Source organism: Myodes glareolus, chromosome 24 (genome assembly GCF_982192425.1).
Source record: "Myodes glareolus chromosome 24, mMyoGla1.1, whole genome shotgun sequence".
Lineage (NCBI taxonomy): Eukaryota > Metazoa > Chordata > Mammalia > Rodentia > Cricetidae > Myodes > Myodes glareolus.
In genome coordinates, this window is record NC_142049.1 from 45,532,957 (window position 1) to 45,551,576 (window position 18,620).

The window sequence follows — 18,620 nt, forward strand, 5'->3', positions numbered from 1 at the left end:
ACATGGTATTGTTCCAGGGGGTGGGGGACCACTTTTTGGTTCCCAACCACTTAGCCCAGCAAAGTTTCTTCAGGTCTGTCTCCAGAGGCAGTTCCATGGCTTCTCTCTGACTCTGCCTCCTTTCTCCCAGCACCCTGTTTAGTTTTTCCCACATAGCTCTGTTCTTCTATGGCTCTGATATATGTCCAAAGCAGTTGCTTTATTTAACAATGGTAATAATAGCATACAGAGAGAAATCCCACATCACTTCTCCATTTCTTTTTAAATAGAAAGGAATAATTTAACTTTAACATAGTAAAATTACATTTAACAAAACAGGTATCAAGCAAGAATTATAGCTACAATTTTTATAGTTACTTTATCTCTTATTATATCTAAGGAAATCTATATTATTACTATTTACTCTTCAACTCCATCAAAGACTCCAGAAGGATATAATATTACCTGAGTAAACAGGAATTGCATTGTAATCAGCTTCCAAACTCTAGAATTGACAAATACATCTCACTACTTGGACAGTCACTTGAAGTTCTTCTATACCATTGGGATATCCATCTTCAGCTTAAAGACTCATAGTATCCAGCAGACTTTTTTATAAAGCAGAAAATTTCAAAGACAGGTCCCCCTGTATTAGTCACTTTCTTCTGTGTCCTGCAGACTGTCTGGCAGATGCTTTCATGAAGCAGGAATATTGAAGGACCATCCTACCTTTAGGAAAGGTCAGCAGTCATTTCTCTGTGGGTTCTGCAGGTCCAATTCATCAAGCAGTATAGGCAAGAGAAGTTTCTTGCCCAAACGGCCAACCAAGTTCATAAGGAGCCTGTTTAATGCCCATCTCCCTCTTGAAGTAATTGATGTTGCCAGAATCAGTTATGTCTCATTGTCATGAAAAGTCCTAAGTTCTTGATCATTTAAAATGTCATATTCTGTAGTCTTTGAAAGGGCTGAAAAACAGCTATCCATCTGAAATACATCTCTGTATATCTAGAAAACCTAACTAACATGACTACAAACTTGACTATTATCAATGACTATCTAGTACATTGCATTTTTAAATGAGCTACACAAAACAATATTTTAATCAAGAAAAAAATATATATGCACAGTATGACCTTAAATTTGTATCAATAAACCAAGATTTATATCCATGTAAATCTCTATAGCATATCCCCCTTTAAATGTAAAGGAACATTTATAGACAATATTTGAGAATATGGGCATATATCTGTGCAAACTTCTTCCTGCTGTTTATTGGTCAAAGTAATTTTTGAGAGGTGTTCAGGGAAACCTTTCAGGGGATCTTGGTACATCAAAGAACACTAGGCTGGAAGAATTCCACAGGATCTCATCCTCTGTGAAACAAAAGAAGAACCTCTTCAGCATCCAATGAAATGATCATATGGTTTTCTTCTTTCAGTTTATTTATATGATGGATTACATTGATAGATTTGCATATGTTGAACCAGCCATGCATCTCTAGGATGAAGCCCACTTGATCATAATGGATAATTTTTCTTATGTATTCTTGGATTCGGTTTGCCAGTATTTTATTGAGTATTTTTGCGTCAATGTTCATGAGTGAGACTGGTCTGTAATTCTCTTTCTTGGTTGTGTCTTTGTGTGGTTTTGGTATCAGGGTAACTATAGCTTCATAAAAAGAGTTTGGCAATGATCCTTCTTTTTCTATATTGTGAAATACATTAAGGAGTATAGGTATTAGCTCTTCCTTGAAGTTCTGGTAGAATTCTGCATTGAAACCATCTGGTCCTGGGCTTTTTTTGGTAGGGAGATTTTTGATAACAGCTTCTAATTCTTCACGACTGACAGGTCTAATTAGATTGTTCACCTGGTCTTGGTTCAACTTTAGTATATGGTAGTTATCTAAAAGAATGTCCATTTCTTTTACATTTTCCAACTTTGTGGCATATAAACTTTCGTAGTAAGATCTAATAATTCTCTGAATTTCCTCTGTGTCTGTGGTTATGTCCCCCTTTTCATTTCTGATCTTATTAATTTGCATGTTCTCTCTCTGCTGTTTGATTAATTTGGATAGGGGTTTGTCAATCTTGTTGATTTTCTCCAAGAACCAGCTTTTTGATTCATTGATTCTTTGGATTATTTTCTGTGTTTCTATTTTGTTGACTTCAGCCCTCAGTTTGATTATTTCCAGTCTTCTAGACCTCCTGGGTGAATCAGCTTCTTTTTTTTCTAGAGCTTTCAAGTGTGCTGTTAAGTCTCCAATGTGTGCTTTCTCCGTTTCCTTTAATTGGGCACTTAGTGCTATGAACTTTCATCTTAGCAGTGTTTTCATAGTGTCCCATAGGTTTGAGTATGTTGTGTCTTTATTTTTATTAAATTCAAGGAAGACTTTAATTTCTTTCTTTATTTCTCCCTTGACCCAGGGGTGATTTAGTAGTTGACTGTTCAACTTCCATGAGTTTGTTGGCTTCCTCGGGGTAGCATTGTTGTTGAATTCTAACTTTAATCCATGGTGATCTGACAAGACACAGGTGGTTACTAATATTTTTTGTATCTATGGAAGTTTGCTTTGCTACCGAGTATGTGGTTAATTTTCGAGAAGGTTCCATGAGCTGCAGAGAAGAATGTATATTCTTTCCTATTTGGGTGGAGTGTTCTACAGATGTCTGTTAAGTCCATTTGATTCAATACCTCCAATAATTCTCTTATTTCTCTGTTAGGTTTCTGTCTGATTGACCTGTCCATTGGTGAGAGAGGTGTGTTGAAGTCTCCTACTATTAGTGTGTGTGGTTTGATGACTGTCTTGAGTTCTAGAAGAGTTTCTTTTACATATGTGGGTGCCTTTATATTAGGGGCATAAATATTCAGGATTGAGACTTCTTCCTGATGAATTGTTCCTGTTATGAGTATGAAATGTCCATCTCCATCTCTTCTGATTGATTTTAGTTTGAAGTCGATTTTGTTAGATATTAGAATGGCCACACCCACTTGTTTCTTAGGTCCATTAGCTAGGAACACCTTTTCCCAACCCTTTACTCTGAGTAGGTGTCTGTCTTTGTGGTTGAGGTGTGTTTCTTGTAAACAGCAGAATGTTGGATCCTGTTTTGCTATCCAATCTCTAAGTCTGTGCCTCTTTATAGGTGAATTGAGTCCATTAATATTAAGTGATATTAATTACCAGTGGTTGTTGACTCCAGTCATTTTTGGGGGACAGTAGAGTGTATGTGCTTTCCTTCTTTGAGTTGTGCTTGTGAAGAGTTGCTAGATGTCTGAGTTATTGTAGACAGTGTTGGGAATGTTGGATTCCTTGGGTTGTAATTTTCCTTCTAATATTCTCTGTAAGGCTGGATTTGTAGCTACGTATTGTTTAAATTTATTTTTATCCTGGAATATTTTGTTTTCTCCGTTGATAGTGAATGATAGCTTGGCTGGGTATAGTAGTCTGGGTTTGCATCCATGGTCTCTTAGTTTCTGCAGTACCTCTATCCAGGACCTTCTGGCTTTAATGGTTTCCATAGAGAAGTCTGGTGTAAGTCTGATAGGTGTTCCTTTATAAGTTACTTGACCTTTTTCCTTTGCAGCTCTTAATATTCTTTCTTTAATCTGAATGCTTTGTGTTTTGATTATTATATGGCGAGGGGATTTTTTTTTCTGATCCAGTCTATTTGGTGTTCTGTATGCTTCTTGAACCTTCATAGGAATATTGTTCTTTAGGTTGGGAAAGTTTTCTTCTATTATTTTGTTGAATATAATTTCTGGACCTTTCATCTGCAATTCTTCTCCTTCTTCTACCCCTATTATTCTTAGATTTGGTTGTTTTATTATGTCCCAGACTTCCTGAATGTTTTGTGATTAGAATTTGTTGGATTTGCTGTTTTCTTTGGTCAGAGCGTTTATTTTCTCTATGGTGTCTTCATAATCTGAGATTCATTCTTCTATCTCTTGTATTCTATTGATTATGCTTGTTCCTGAAGTCTCTGTTTGTTTACCTAGATTTTCCATATCCAGCCAGCCCTCAGTTTGTGTTTTCTTCATTGCCTCCATTTCAGTTTTCAATTCTTGAACTGATTCCTTTACCTGTTTGATTGTTTTTTTTCTTGGTTTCCCAGGGTATCATTTACGAATTTACTCATTACTTCAAACTTTTTGTTATATTTCTCTTCCATTTCTTTACTCATTTCTTCAGTCTTTTTGCTATATTTCTCTTCTATTTCTTTAAGTGAGTTATTCATACCCTTTAGATACTCTATTTCTTTCATAATGGCAGTGTTTTTCCACTTCTTCCGGAATAGGATGTCTAAGTCCTTCTGTCATACGATCATTGGGATCTTGTGTTTTCATATTATTTCTCAGATTGTTGGAGGAATTCTTGCCTTGGCGCCTGCCCATCCCTTCCTTCAGATGCTCTCCAATGACTCTTCCCTCTGCTGGGTCTTCTGCTACAGGATTAGTCCAACTTGCTAGCCAGGAATCACTTTGCCTGCAATCCTATCTTGCTGCAGGCAGGCTATTTAAATAAAGGAACTTCCTCCCATTTGTACTCACCGCCCCATCCCGGCGGTGCCCACACAGGCTGAGTTGGAGGATTTTATGCCCCAAAAAAGGGAGAGAAGAAAGGAAGGGGTTCCTGGCTGAAAGCGGGGATGGGGTAGGAGGAGAGAGGCTTTAGCTGGGGGAAGCTGCCCCTTCATAATACCCAGCTCCCTTCCATTTCTTTAAGGGAGTTTTTTCACTTCCTGTTAAAAGTTCTCCATTATTTTCATAAGATTATGTTTAAAGTCATTTTCTTCTATTTCTTCTGGGTTAAGATGTTCAAGTCTTCCTGTTGTGTTTTCACTGAATTTTGGTGTTACCATGTTGCTTTTCAGGATGTTGGAAGAATTCTTACATTGGCAATTAACCATCATTTCCTTTAAATGAGGCCAGTAGATGCCTGGCATCTTGGTCCAAACTTTGCTGTGGCTGACTGAGTACTTGGAAACTTTTCTTAGACTGTCCCCTCTCAGGCCCCATTAGCTCTGGAACAGGCTGTGTTTTTGGATTCCAAGAACCTCACAGGTGAAAGGCAGGCTTTGTGGCAGGGTAAGTTGGGGGAAATCCCAGCAGCAGGGCCACTCCCAGCTGGATGGCCAGAAAATCTAGGAAGTTGTGGAGGTGCCCCTATGCTCTGGTCCATTGGGGCGTCTGGTTGTCCAGATTTGTGTGTGCTGATTCACCTCTCAGATCTCCTCAGCACTGACACAGGTTGTGTTGGGGATTCCAAGGACCTTGCATGTGAAAAAGGGAACTTGGGCCCAGGGTGGGATGGGGTAAAAAAAAGCCCTGCTCTCAGTTTTAGTAATTTCCACAATCATTTCAAATCTTTTTACCACTCTCTTTTGTAAAGCTTGAATCTCCTGGCCTATATATATTTCTAGTGATTTCAATGAGGCACCTAGCCTCTAATCCTCATTCTGCACATGTGATTCCAAGGTCTGAAGTTTTTCTTTTAAAGATATCACCTACTCCTTGGACATTATTTGGATAACATGCAGATTGACATCCTGGAAAGATACTCTATTTTTTAACCTATCATAACTTTTTAAACAAATTTTGTTGTCAAATTCAACATCATGAATTATTTCAGATAATTTCTCAGTAACCTTTGATATGGATTTTTTTATGCCCAAGTCCATGGGTTCCCACAAAAGCCAACATAGGAGACGGAGTCCCATATGTAAAAGGAAAGAGCCTTTATTTTAATCAAGTTTGTGAACTTGGTCTCCTCACATGTCCAACACATTGGAATATCCAGAGAGCCCAGAGTTCAAATAGAATTGGGTTTTTATAATAGTAGAGATGGGGGTGAGGAGTCTCTGAGGTTCAGGACCCTGAATGGCTGACATTTGTCTAGGCATGTCCTGGTGTTGTTTCCATTGGCTGAATTAAGAAACTGCCAGAAACTGCCTTGGCCTTTTGATAGGGCAGCACTTAGGTAGGTGGAGTAGACTAAACGAAATGCTGAGAAGAAGGACAAAGAGAGAGCTGCCATGGAGCTGCCAGGTCAGACATGCTGAATGTTTCCCGGTAAGCTACAACCTCACGGTGACATACAGATTATTAGAAATGGGTTGAACAAGATGTGAAAGTTAGCCAATAAGAGGCTAGAACCAATGGTCCAGGCAGTGTTTAAATGAATACAGTTTCTGTGTGATTATTTCAGGAATTAAGTTAGCTGGGCAGCCAGAATGAAAAGCAGGCCCTCTCTTCTTCAACAATTGATGCCTCATCATGGTCAACTGGATCCATGTAAAACCTGAGAGGGCTTGAAAAGGAATTCTAGACACACACACACACACACACACACACACACACACACACACAATACAGAGTTTAAAACAGCTTTTTGCTGTTTGTTGGTGGAGTATTGTAGCTCCTTTAAGAGAATTTCCTGATTCAGCAGCCATACAAAAAAAAAATAATAAAGCCATGAGATTTTAAAACACGGCTTCCTGGCCTGTGCTGCCAGTGCAAACTCTGGCTATGAAGAATTTCAATGTCTTTTGTGGGACCGGTTGTTTGTGTGCCTGCTCAGGATTGGGAAGAAAGTACTCTGAGACATTGCCAATGGCTCAGTGCACCCTGCCTGAGCAGGCAACGGGATCAGGACTACTAGGATGCACAAGCAGGAGGGCATGCCAGATTTCTGCCACCACACAGAGAGATGTTTCCAAGCTACACAGTGCTCTGCATGGCAGATATGGCTGTAACTCTGATGAAAAGCATTTATGTGTTGCACGTGCCTTCTCCAGGTTGGACTGCTGAGCACAGCTCCTGCCTGGTGGTCCCAGAGCTAACACTGGTGGTAGTTCCACCATTTTGAATTTGGAGAGAGGTAGAACCAACATCCAGAGCAGCTGCAACCAAGCTGCTTAGCATTTTAAAAGCTCTTCAAGACAGTAGAGAATTCAATTTCCATGACTTTGTAGGCTTTCTGGGAGTAGTGTTGTTGTTAAACTCTAACTTTAAACCATGGTGATCTGATAAGATACAGGAGGTTACTCCAATTTTTTTATATCTTCACCACCAATGGAATAAGCCAAATCAGAACAAATTAATAAATCCAAACTTAATAAACAGGACAATGTAAAGCAGAGCACTCCATGGTGGACCCCAGGAAGATAGGAGACAGAAAACAAGGGTACACATGGCAGATCTATGGGCTAGGTTTTAAATAGGTAGTAGGTATAGTCTCTGAAATCTCTAGGGGAGTATCTACCAATGGCAAGCTTTCTGTGTGGAAGGGAATATTTCTTTGAGCTTTATGAGGAAGGCTGGGTCTAGAGAGAGAGCAGTGGGACTTCCAACTAATCATCCCAAACTCTTTGGTATATGGGTATCAAGGGCTAGAGTAGAGCCTCCACCAGAACACTTTTGAGGCCTGTGAAGAATTGTGTTAGGATTTTAATGGGGATTGCATTGAATATGGAGATTTCTTTTTATAAGATTTCCAGTTTTATTATGTGGATCCCATCCAAGAGCATGGGAGATTTTTCCATTTGACTTTGGAAATTTAAAGTGCATTAGGACTGTGAAAGTTTATGATGGCTTTTGTAATTGGATATAATACATTTTCCAAATAATTAAAAATAAAAAATTATATGGACATCTCAAGGAGTTACAAAAGAAAGAAGCAAAATAGAAATTATTTGAAGGAAATAAGTAATAAATATCAGAGAAGATGTAAATGACGTAAAGATTCAAGCAAAGCAACAATGAACAGGGCAAAGAACTGCTTCTTTTTTATTGTTTTTTATTTATTTATTAAAATTTCCACCTCCTCCCTTCCTCCCATTTCCCTCCTACTCCCCCACACCCACTCCCACTCCCCCTCCCTCTTCAGTCCTAAGAGCAGTCAGGTTTCCCTGCCCTGTCCAAGTCCAAGTCCACAATCCTCCCCACTCTATCCAGGTCTATAAAGGTGAGCATCCAAGCAGACTAGGCTCCCACAAAGCTAGTTCATGCAGTAGAATCAAAAGTAGTGACCTCTATCACAATGGCAGGTTGTCTGACTACAGATTTAAAAGAGAAATTGAATTGAACAGCTTTCATTTATAACAACTTAGAAAAAGAGATTTAGGACTCAACTATGTATACTACTGTTGGTGAAAAAGTTTTCAGGCCTGATACCACAGAAATGCAAATCAGTATTAGAGATTCTTATTAGCATGTAAATGCTAAAAGTTTGGCAGGCTAGCAGAGATGGACAGGTCTGGAAACATACACATCACCGCTCACAACAATACATTCAGGAAAACATAAATTGGTGATGAGCCTGGAGAGGTGACTCAGCAGTGAAAAGCATACACTACTCTTGAAGAGTCCTAGCTTGGGTACAACATCCATACCAGGGAGCACACAACCTCCAGTAACTCCAGTTCCAGATATATTCCATGTTTCTGGCTTCCATGAGTACCAGAGATACCATCCCCCCAGACACACATACAGACCCACAGGGACACACACACACACACACACACACACACACAGAGAGAGAGAGAGAGAGAGAGAGAGAGAGAGAGAGAGAGAGAGAGACAGACAGAGAGACAGAGAGAGAGAGAGACAGAGACAGAGACAGAGACAGAGAGACAGAGAGAGAATGAGATTTATACATGAAATGAACACTTAAAGCAAGCAAACAAACAAACAGAAAGCAATGATGCTGACTCAACAATTGAAAGTCTTAGTCCAGGAAAAGCTGCTACAGGCCAATATATTTGAAGAAAAAAACCTGTAAAAATCTTCAAGAAAATATCAATAAAGTAAATCCAATGACTGGATGGTGCGGTGGAGCTCTGCAAGCACCATGGCCATCAGACTGTCAATCCAGGGGAGGCAAGAAAAAAATTTCAATTTAACTTGACTCAGTGGCCTGTGTTGGTTCAAAGATATTTTATTTTAGGCATATATAAGCATAGAACAATTTCAAGACTTTTCCAGGTGATGGTATTTGCTCAATTCTATTGTGACACTAAAGCTTAAGATGTAACTAAGTCAAAAGTGTTTTTATAGAATATGCAACATCGTCCATACAGTTGGATTCTGTAGATTTACTGATGAAAAATAACCTCATGGTAATGATTAGTAGAGGATCTGATGTGGTCTCTGCAGATAGCTCAAAAGTCACCAGGCTACTAACCACATCCTCTTCCAGCATTTAGGGTGGACAACACATTAGTATTTTCTCCCTTTAAAATGAAAACCCTACCTGTTTAACATTTTCAGTTGTGCTGGTGCTTATCTGTGAGCACAAGAACCTCTGTGTCTCCTGCAAATTATGGGCTAGAGCAATCATTCACTACAATCATTGCAGTTCATCATAGCACAAATGTACTTCAGCATACATTGAGCGGTAAATGTGGTGGATTAGTTTTTGCTTCACTATGATCAAATATTTTACAGAGTACCTAGAGAGGAATGGTTTACTTATATTTATGTAATGAGGATTTGTTCCTCATTACATATAGTTTTGTTCCTCAGTACATATAGTTTACTATAGTGTATTACAGGATTCAGAGTGAGAATTAGTAATAGCGGAGAGTGGATAAGGGTTTACTTACAGGAGCATGAATGACCCGGGGATAGATGTGCCTTTAAAAGATTACTCTAGCATGAATAATAACTCATGAAGTCTGTACTCTCGGTGTTCTCTGCAGAACATGAAGGATGTAAGACATGTTAATTCGGAGAGTCTTCGCCAGGAGCCTCCCTCCTTCCCCTAGGAGGGATTATTTCAGTTAGAAGAAACTTGCTTCACAAAAGCAGCTCAGAGTTGCCTAGAAGCAGGTCGTTATTATCTCATCATGCAACTGAGCTGGAAATGAGAGCACAAATCAGAAGATGGAGGGTCACACTGTGGAAGATAGGATGTAGCTGTGATGAGAAAAGATGTCAACCCTCCCAATGAATTACTTCTTCAGTATATTCTCTGTTCTAAAGTTCTTGCAATCCCACAGGTAGCTCCAGCATCTGGAAAGATGGTATTTAAAGCATTGAAGCCTATAGAATGTTTTCCACACTCAGACCTTTACATTCTGCTCTTGAGTCTAGTAAGTCACATACATTTCAGAAAGCCAGATCTTTTAGTTGTGTTCAAATAGGGCCCATACAGCCTCCTCTCAAACTCTATTTGGTTCCTTTGGCCATGTTTGGACCAAAGTGGCTGTGTGACTTTTCAGAGGAGATGTGAATAAATATGTTTCTACCCAGGAAACCCATAAAGAGTTCATCTTGGTGAACCGCTTAGAGTTCACCAAGATGAAGAGTTAGAGTTAGAAACCCATAAAGCGGTTCATCTTGGTGAACCGCTTAGTTTACTATAGTGTATTACAGGATTCAGAGTGAGAATTAGTAATAGCGGAGAGTGGATAAGGGTTTACTTACAGGAGCATGAATGACCCGGGGATAGATGTGCCTTTAAAAGATTACTCTAGCATGAATAATAACTCATGAAGTCTGTACTCTCGGTGTTCTCTGCAGAACATGAAGGATGTAAGACATGTTAATTCGGAGAGTCTTCGCCAGGAGCCTCCCTCCTTCCCCTAGGAGGGATTATTTCAGTTAGAAGAAACTTGCTTCACAAAAGCAGCTCAGAGTTGCCTAGAAGCAGGTCGTTATTATCTCACCCTAAATGAACTTCTGTCTCTAAGTGAGGAGCACGATATAGAAGAAGTTGTCTTATCTGATGTCCTCAGGCACCAGAGATTCACTTGTCTTATCTGTGATAAGGGTTTCTTACTCAGTAAGAAACTGATGCCCACGTGATGTTCTCTGACCCTTAGTTCAGTGATAGTGCACCCGATGTGCTCATGTCAGGCACGGTTTATTTTACCTCTTGCTCTCCTCTCGTCTCCACATGTGCACCTCCTCTATTCTGTGAAGGCTGTGGCTGTTCTTCACCTCCAGCTAGGAAGCTGACACAAACTGTTCCCATTCCTACAGACACACATGTAACTATCCACACTTAATCCGGACATGCCTGTTATTTTGATCCTGGTTTCAGACATGAGGTCATTGAAGACATATTCCCAAACTCTTGTAATGTTTTTATTCTTTATTGATTATCTTTTTATTCACAGATGTTTCCCATCACATCCTTGGTATTTGTTTTGACATCCCAAGAAACAGAAGACAGGAAATAAAAGAGCAACTGAGATTTTTTTCTGTACAGTTTTTACTAAGACAAATGACGCTCTAAGAGAAAAATGTGGACTATTTTATCAGAGAAACACAAGTATTACCAAGACTGAGGGAAGGGAGAGCAGTTATAAGAATAGAAAATTGACTGTGGGTATCTGTGGTTGTGTGGTTGTGGGAAAGAGTTATATGGAAGGTAGTGATACCTAGGCAGGGTTACTATGGAACTATCAATTAATAGCCTACCACACACACACACACACACACACACACACACACAGAGAGAGAGAGAGACAGAGACAGAGACAGAGACAGAGACATGGCAGAGAAAGAGACAGAGAGACAGGCAAGTAGAGAGACAGACACAGGAAGACAGACAGAGTGAGACTGAGAAAAAGAAAAAGAATCAAAAGTATAGCAAAGAAAAAATAAACAAAATAGCAAGTTGCTCTCTTCCTGATGGTAATGTGTGGTTATACACAGGTAAATGAGAAGGCAGCCTGGTGGTGAACTCATTGTCAAGGCACAGTGAGGCCATTTGCCAGGATGCAGAAGAGTTTAAAGATAAAATATAGGATACTAATGGAAAATGAAAGCACTTTATGTGTTTGTGTCTTTCTGTATCCTCCTCACAGTTTGTATTTCCAAGAACTTTCTCTATCTCAGCGACAAACTGACTTTTCCTGTTATATTCTGCCAGTATGATTGTGTCTTCTTGTGTAGTGTCACTTCTGTGGAATGGTCTTACTGCTACCATTGCTAACTTGAGAATGAAATGGAGGGAGTTAAATAGGAGTACATAGGTATTTTGTTTTCAATTAATTATATGTGTAGGTATGTTTCTAAATATATGAAAGTGACTTAAAGGATAAAAGAAACTGTTAGACCTTGACACATCTGGGGAGGACTCATCTCCCTAGTTCCACCTGACTCTGAAGTGGATCAGCATTCTTTCTGAGGAAGAGGAATCTGTGATCCTCACACAGTGACCAACACTGTGGAATATTTGCAAAAACCTCTATCCAACTTTATTCCTCAGCATTAAGCCAAATGCTGCCATCCAGTATAAAAAGCTTAAAAATTGAGAATCACTATGTTGCAGAAGAAGACAGAAGTCGAGGGGAGAATGGGAGTGTCTATAAGCCCCTGGTTGACAGTCACCTTTTACATGTGTGTGAAGGTTTTACTCAGGAGCGTAGTGGAGGTAGCATTTCTCATAACTATGAAATGGGTAAGTTCTGAACATGGATTTAGGTGACTGAAGCTGTTATTGAACCTGCACTAGACACTGTGATCTCAGCAACATCATTGCATGCTGACCCTCACACTCTCTAATGCACATGTGCTGGAGGCTGTGGTTAGAGCCACAAACACCAGACAAGTCTAGAGGTCATTATGCATTGATTTAATGAAAGGGGCATGAACAAAACAACATTCAAAAATAGAAATGCAAAGTGTGTTCACTGCAGGGAATGAAAAGACAAGGGGTCCTGAGAGAGGATAAGAGACCTCATGGTTTTCCTTCAGTTCATTCACCAGCCACGGTACAGGATTGGAGGAACATGTGACTGATGCTTCAGACCAATGCTATTTTCAGGTCTAATAGAGTATGCCACCTCTCTCCACTTAGATTCTGCCTGTCGGGTGAGTCCTTAACAGTGTGGATGATTTTCTGAAGTAAGAAAGGGATCACGCCGCTGTCTACATCATTTGGCTGATTTACATTTCCTCCACTCATTCAATTTTATTCTCTTTCTTGATTTCAAAAATTTGCTGAAAAACTCATGTTTTGGATTTGACTCACTCCTTTCTTCTTGATGTTTTCCCCTTCAAGACACCTGCATATTGTGTCCTCAGTGTTAACAAAGTGACACTGCCCCATGGACACCAGTTCATGAAAGATGTCTTCATCTGATTCTCCTAACCAGTAAAATAAAAAATATGAGCAGTAGTTACCTCATGGGCCCTGGGATGCACACATGAACCCCTTGTTCATACATGTAAATGACCAATACACTTACCAGGCTGAAACTCTGTGTCTTATGAATGCTGATCTTATTACTAACAAATCTTACCCAGCATGCTAATAGGTTTATTTTTATATTTCCACTAATCTCCTAATCAATTCTCCTCCTCAATGTTTAAATTGGGAGTTTGCCTATGGGAAACAATTGGCTAGTTTATAGAAAATCACTTAATAATTACCCCTGACATTTCCTGCCTCACAATCATAGATCAGCTGCATTTCCTTTCCCATTTTTGCTTTAAACACCTCGATAGTGCAGAAATACACTCATTACTGAACACATTCATAAACTCTGGCCAATTCTCAGTAGCACCATCTATTGCATCTCCCTACTTGGTAGACAAGCTCATGACCAGTATTTGCCACATGTGCAAACAGAAGGAATGCTACACTGCCGTGGGAGAATCAGGAGGCATGATTTTTTTATTTTCTTTATTTTTTTTAGAATTTAATTTTATTTAACTTTTTCTTTTTTTCTTTTATTTTACAATCAACCAAAGTTTCTCCTCTCTCCTATCCTCCCTTTCTCTCCTTCCTGCTCCCATCTAACTCTCTCCCCATCCATTCCTTCTCCTTCTCCATTCAGAAAGAGGAAGGACTCCCATAAATTTGAATAAAGTGTGGTACATCATGTTGAGATAGGACCAAGTTCCTCCACCTCCATTAGGACTTGGCTACATAATACAGCATGGCAAACAGGTTCTCAAAAGTCAGTTAAGTCCCAGGGATAAGTTCTGATTTCACTGCTGGGAGCATTACAAACAAACCAAGTTACAATACTGTCACACACATGCAGAGGATTTAGGTCAGTCCCAGACAAGCTATCTGTTGGTCCAGGGTCTATGTGCTCCCATGAGCTCAGTTCAGCAGTCTATGGGGTTCCCCCATCATGACCTTGACCCTCTGGGACATACAATATCTCTTCCCTTAATTCAGGAGAACATAGCTATTTCTGTGTTGGCTCTTAACTGTCTGTCATCACCTCGTCAGTGACAGACCTTCTAGTTGATTCTCCAGAGGCCCTTGTAGGAGGTTGATTGTTGGAGGAGAACCTATGATTTTCCATAGAGGGTGAATGTGGAACTAGTCTTCTGCAGAGAACTGCAGAGACGTGCATAAATGTTAGATTAGTGATAAAGTCTCTGATTTGGGTAGACAGATGTTATTTGAGAGATAATGCCCTTATCAAATGGAGGGTTTTTTTAAGTTTTCTCCCCCTTGGTTCCTGATCTCAAATTAGTTAAGATAACAAGCATTCTGTTGGCATTAAACAAGACAGGGCCTATCAATCAAATGTGACTCTAGTGTCCCTTGAGTGACCTTATCAGGATTTCACAACGGCCTTGTATGAGCTTCACCCTCCCTTAGGTCTAGAACTGTCCCCACTGCTGACCAATCTCTTCTTCAGAATCCCAAAAGGAGTATAGGGAAGTCCAATTCCTTAGGTCACAGCACGTAATAGACACAGAATGACCATCCCATTTGTAACAAGTTTCTTTTAATTTACTCCAAATTATGTCTCATTAAAGTGAAAGGTTTTATTTTCAAAGGTCTCAAGAAAGAGTAGTCTTCTTGAACATCATCAGACCTTGTACTACATTGCAGTTAATACATGTTAATTGAATAAGTGAATTAAATGATTTAAAAAACACTGATGAATTTTTTGTAACTGAAAGTTGACTCATGTATGGACAAATTTGTGTCAATTCTTTCAGAATCCAAAATCTAAAAGATCGTTTCCTAGGATTTCTTCAAGTTACTCTAGGAACTTTTCCTCTTTACACTTGGAGGCAGATTTCTGCTTAAGTGCCGTTACTTTCAAGTACCAATAAGATTTTACATAAGTCTTACCCATTCAAAGTTTTATATCTTATATAACATATACTTAAATTTTTTTTCATGTCACTTTAACAAAAATCAGGAAAATGTAACACCACAACCAAAATCATTACGAAGTTCACATAGTTCAAACAGGAAAAGATCACACAGCAGCTTTATTTATAAAACAAATCTAATAAATATCACATGGGGACAAAAGTCATTTAAAATATTTAGACATAGTAAATGTAGTACTTGAATTTAAGTTGTCTCTTAATATTGCTTTTTATTTGTATTTGCTGTTAAAATTTCATTTATTTTTATTAATTATTCATTTTTATTTATATGTATTTTTTATTTTGCAAACAAACCATGGTTCCCAGTCTGCCCTACTGCTATTACTCCTCACCTTATCCAACACAACCCCCATCCACTCCTCAGAAAAGGTAAGGTTATCCATGGGAAGTAAACAAAGTCTGGCATTTTTACTTGAAGCAGGACCAAGACACTTGTTCCTGTACTGAGACTGAGGAAATTACCCCTCCATAGAGAATGGGTTCCAAAAAGCCAGTTCTAGCACTAGAAATTAAATTCTGGTGCCATTTCCAGAGGCCCCAAAGAGTGCCCAAGCCACAGAACTGTCACCCACATTCAGAGAGCCTAGTCTTGTCCTATGCAGTTTCCACAGCTGTCAGTCCACGGTCAGAGAGCTCCCACCATCCTGGTTCAGCTGTCTCTTTGAGTTTCCCCATAATGATCTTAACCCCCTGTGTTCCTATAATACCTCCTCTTTCTCTTCAACAGAACTCTGGGATCTTGGCCCACTGTTTAGCTAAGGGTCTCTGCAACACTTCCATTAGCTACTGGATCAAGGTTCTGTGATGACAATTAGGTGGTCATCAATCTCATTACTGGGAAAGGCCAGTTCAGGCGCCCTCTCTACTATTGCTTGAAATCATTGCTGGGGTCATCCCTGTGGATTACTGAATCGTTCGTTAGCACCAGATTTCTCCTTAACCCCATTAACAGCTCACTCTATCAAGATATCTTTTTCCTTGCTTTCCCTCTCTGTCCCTCCCATTCCCATTCCCTAATGTTATCTTCCCAATCCAGTTAACCCATCCCATCCCTATGTGCTCCCAATTTACTCAGTAGATATTTTCTATTTCTCCTTCCCAGGGGCATTCAAACAAATATCTCTTAGTGTCCTCCTTTTTACCTAACTTCTCAGATTTGTGGATTGTAGCTTAGTTATCCTTTCTTTAAGTATAGTATTCATTTATGCATGAGTTCATACCATGTTTGTCTTTCTGGGTCTGATCTACCTCACTCAGAATGGTATTTTCTAGTTCTATTCAATTGCCTACAAATTCCAATGTCATTTTTTCCGCTGAGTAATATTCCACTTTGAAAATGTATCATATTTTCTTTATTCATTCTTTGGTTGAAGGGCATCTAGGTAGTTTCCCGGTTCTGGCTATTAATAATAATGCTCCTATGAACTTAGTTGAGCGTATCTTTGTGGTTTGAATGTGCATTATTTGGGTGTACTCCCAGAGTGGTATTGGTAGAACTTGAGGTAGACTGATTCCCAATTTTCTGGAAAACCACTATTCTTATTTCCATAGTGACTGTACAAGTTTGAACTCCCACAGCAAGGGAGAAGTGTTTCCCTTACTCCAAACCCTCAACAACAAAAGCTGTCACCAATGTTTTGGTATTAACCATCTGACAGGTGTAAGGTGTCTCAAGTCATTTTGATTTTCATTTCCCTGATTTCTAAGCATGTTGAAAAAATTGTTTAAGTGTATTTTAGTCATATTAGATTCTTCTGTTGAGAATTCCGTTTTGATTTGTACCCCAATTTTATGTGGATTATTTGGTATTTTGATGTCTAGTTTCTTATATATTCTTGAGTTCCTTATATATTTTGAATGTCAGTCCTCTGTCTGATGTGGGATTGGTGAAGATTTTTTCCCATTCTGTAGGTTAAAATTTTATCTTATTTACTATGTCCTTTGCCTTGCAGAATCTTCTTAGTTTCAGGTCTTGGAATTTATTCCATATATCTGCTTTTATGCCAATACCAAGCTGCTGTTATTACTATTGCTTTATAGTAAATCTTAAAGTCAGTAATGGTGATGCTTCTAGAGGTTCCTTTATTGTACATTATTGTTTTTGCTATCTGGGAGTTTTGTTTTTCTATATGAAACTGACTATTGTTCTTTTGAGGTCTGTGAATAATTGTGATGAGATATTGGTGAGGATTGCTTTGAGTCTGTGGATGGCTTTTGGTAAGATTGTCATTTTTACTATTTTTACATTTATCCTATTTATGCAAGAGCTAGGGAGACCATTTCATTTTATGATATCTTCTTCACTTTTATTTTTCAGAGACTTAATGTGCTCACCATATAGGTCTTTCATTTATTTTGTTAGAGTTCCCACATGATATTTTATATTATTTGTGACTGTCATAAAGAATGGTGTTTTTTCTGATTTCTTTCTCATCTTCTTAATCGTTTGTATATAGGAGGGCAGTTGTTTTTTGGGTTTTTTTTGGCTTTTATCTTGCATCCTGCTACATTACTGAAGATATTTATCAACTGTAGGAGCTCCTTGGTAGAATTTTTGGAGTCACTTATGTATACTATTATATCATCCACAAATAGAAAAAGTTCAACTTCTTCCTTTCTAGTTTGTCTCCCCTCGATCTCTTTCTGTTTTATTATTGTCCTAGCTAGAACTTTGAGTACAGTGTTGAATAGATATGAAGACAGTGGATAGCATAGTCTTCTTTCTGATTTTAGTGGAACTGCTTTGAGTTTTTCACCATTTAGCTTGATGATGGCTGTCACCTTGCTGTATTTTGCCTTTACTATGTGTATGTATGTACCTGTATTCTGAGATCTCCAAGACATTTTTCTTGAAGAAGTGTTGGATTTTGTCATAGGACTTTTCAGCATCCATTGAGAGGATTATGTTTTTTTTTTCTTTCAGTTTGTTTATACGGTGGATTACACTGACAGATTTTTGTGGGTTGAACCATCTCTAGATCTCTGGAAAGCCTACTTAATCATGGTGGATGATTTTTTGATGTGTTCTTAGATTTGCATTGCCAATGTTGTATTGAGTATTTTTGCATCAACGTTCATAAGGCAAATTGGTTTTAATTCTTTTCCTTTGTTGATTTTTATATGGTTTGCATAACAAGGTAACAGTAGCCTCATAGAGTTTGTCAGTGTTCCTTCTGTTTCTGCTGTGTGTAACAATTTGAGGGGTAAAGGAATTAGTTCTTCTTTGAAATTCTGGTAGAATTCTGAGGTTTTTGAAGTATGACCTAATGATTCCCTAGTTTCTTTGGTGTCTATTGTTATATCCTCCTTTCTACTTATGATTTTGTTTATTTGGAAATAATCTCTCTGTCTTTTGATTAGGTTGGATAAGGGTTTTCCTATCTTATTGACTTTCTCAAGGAACTAACTTTTTGTTTCATTGATTCTTTGTATTGTTCTCTTTGCTTCTATTTTATTGATTACAGTCTGTAGTTTGATTATTTTCTGTCATTTACTCCTTCTTGGTGTTTTTGTTTCTCTTCTTAGAGAGCTTTCAGGAGAGATGT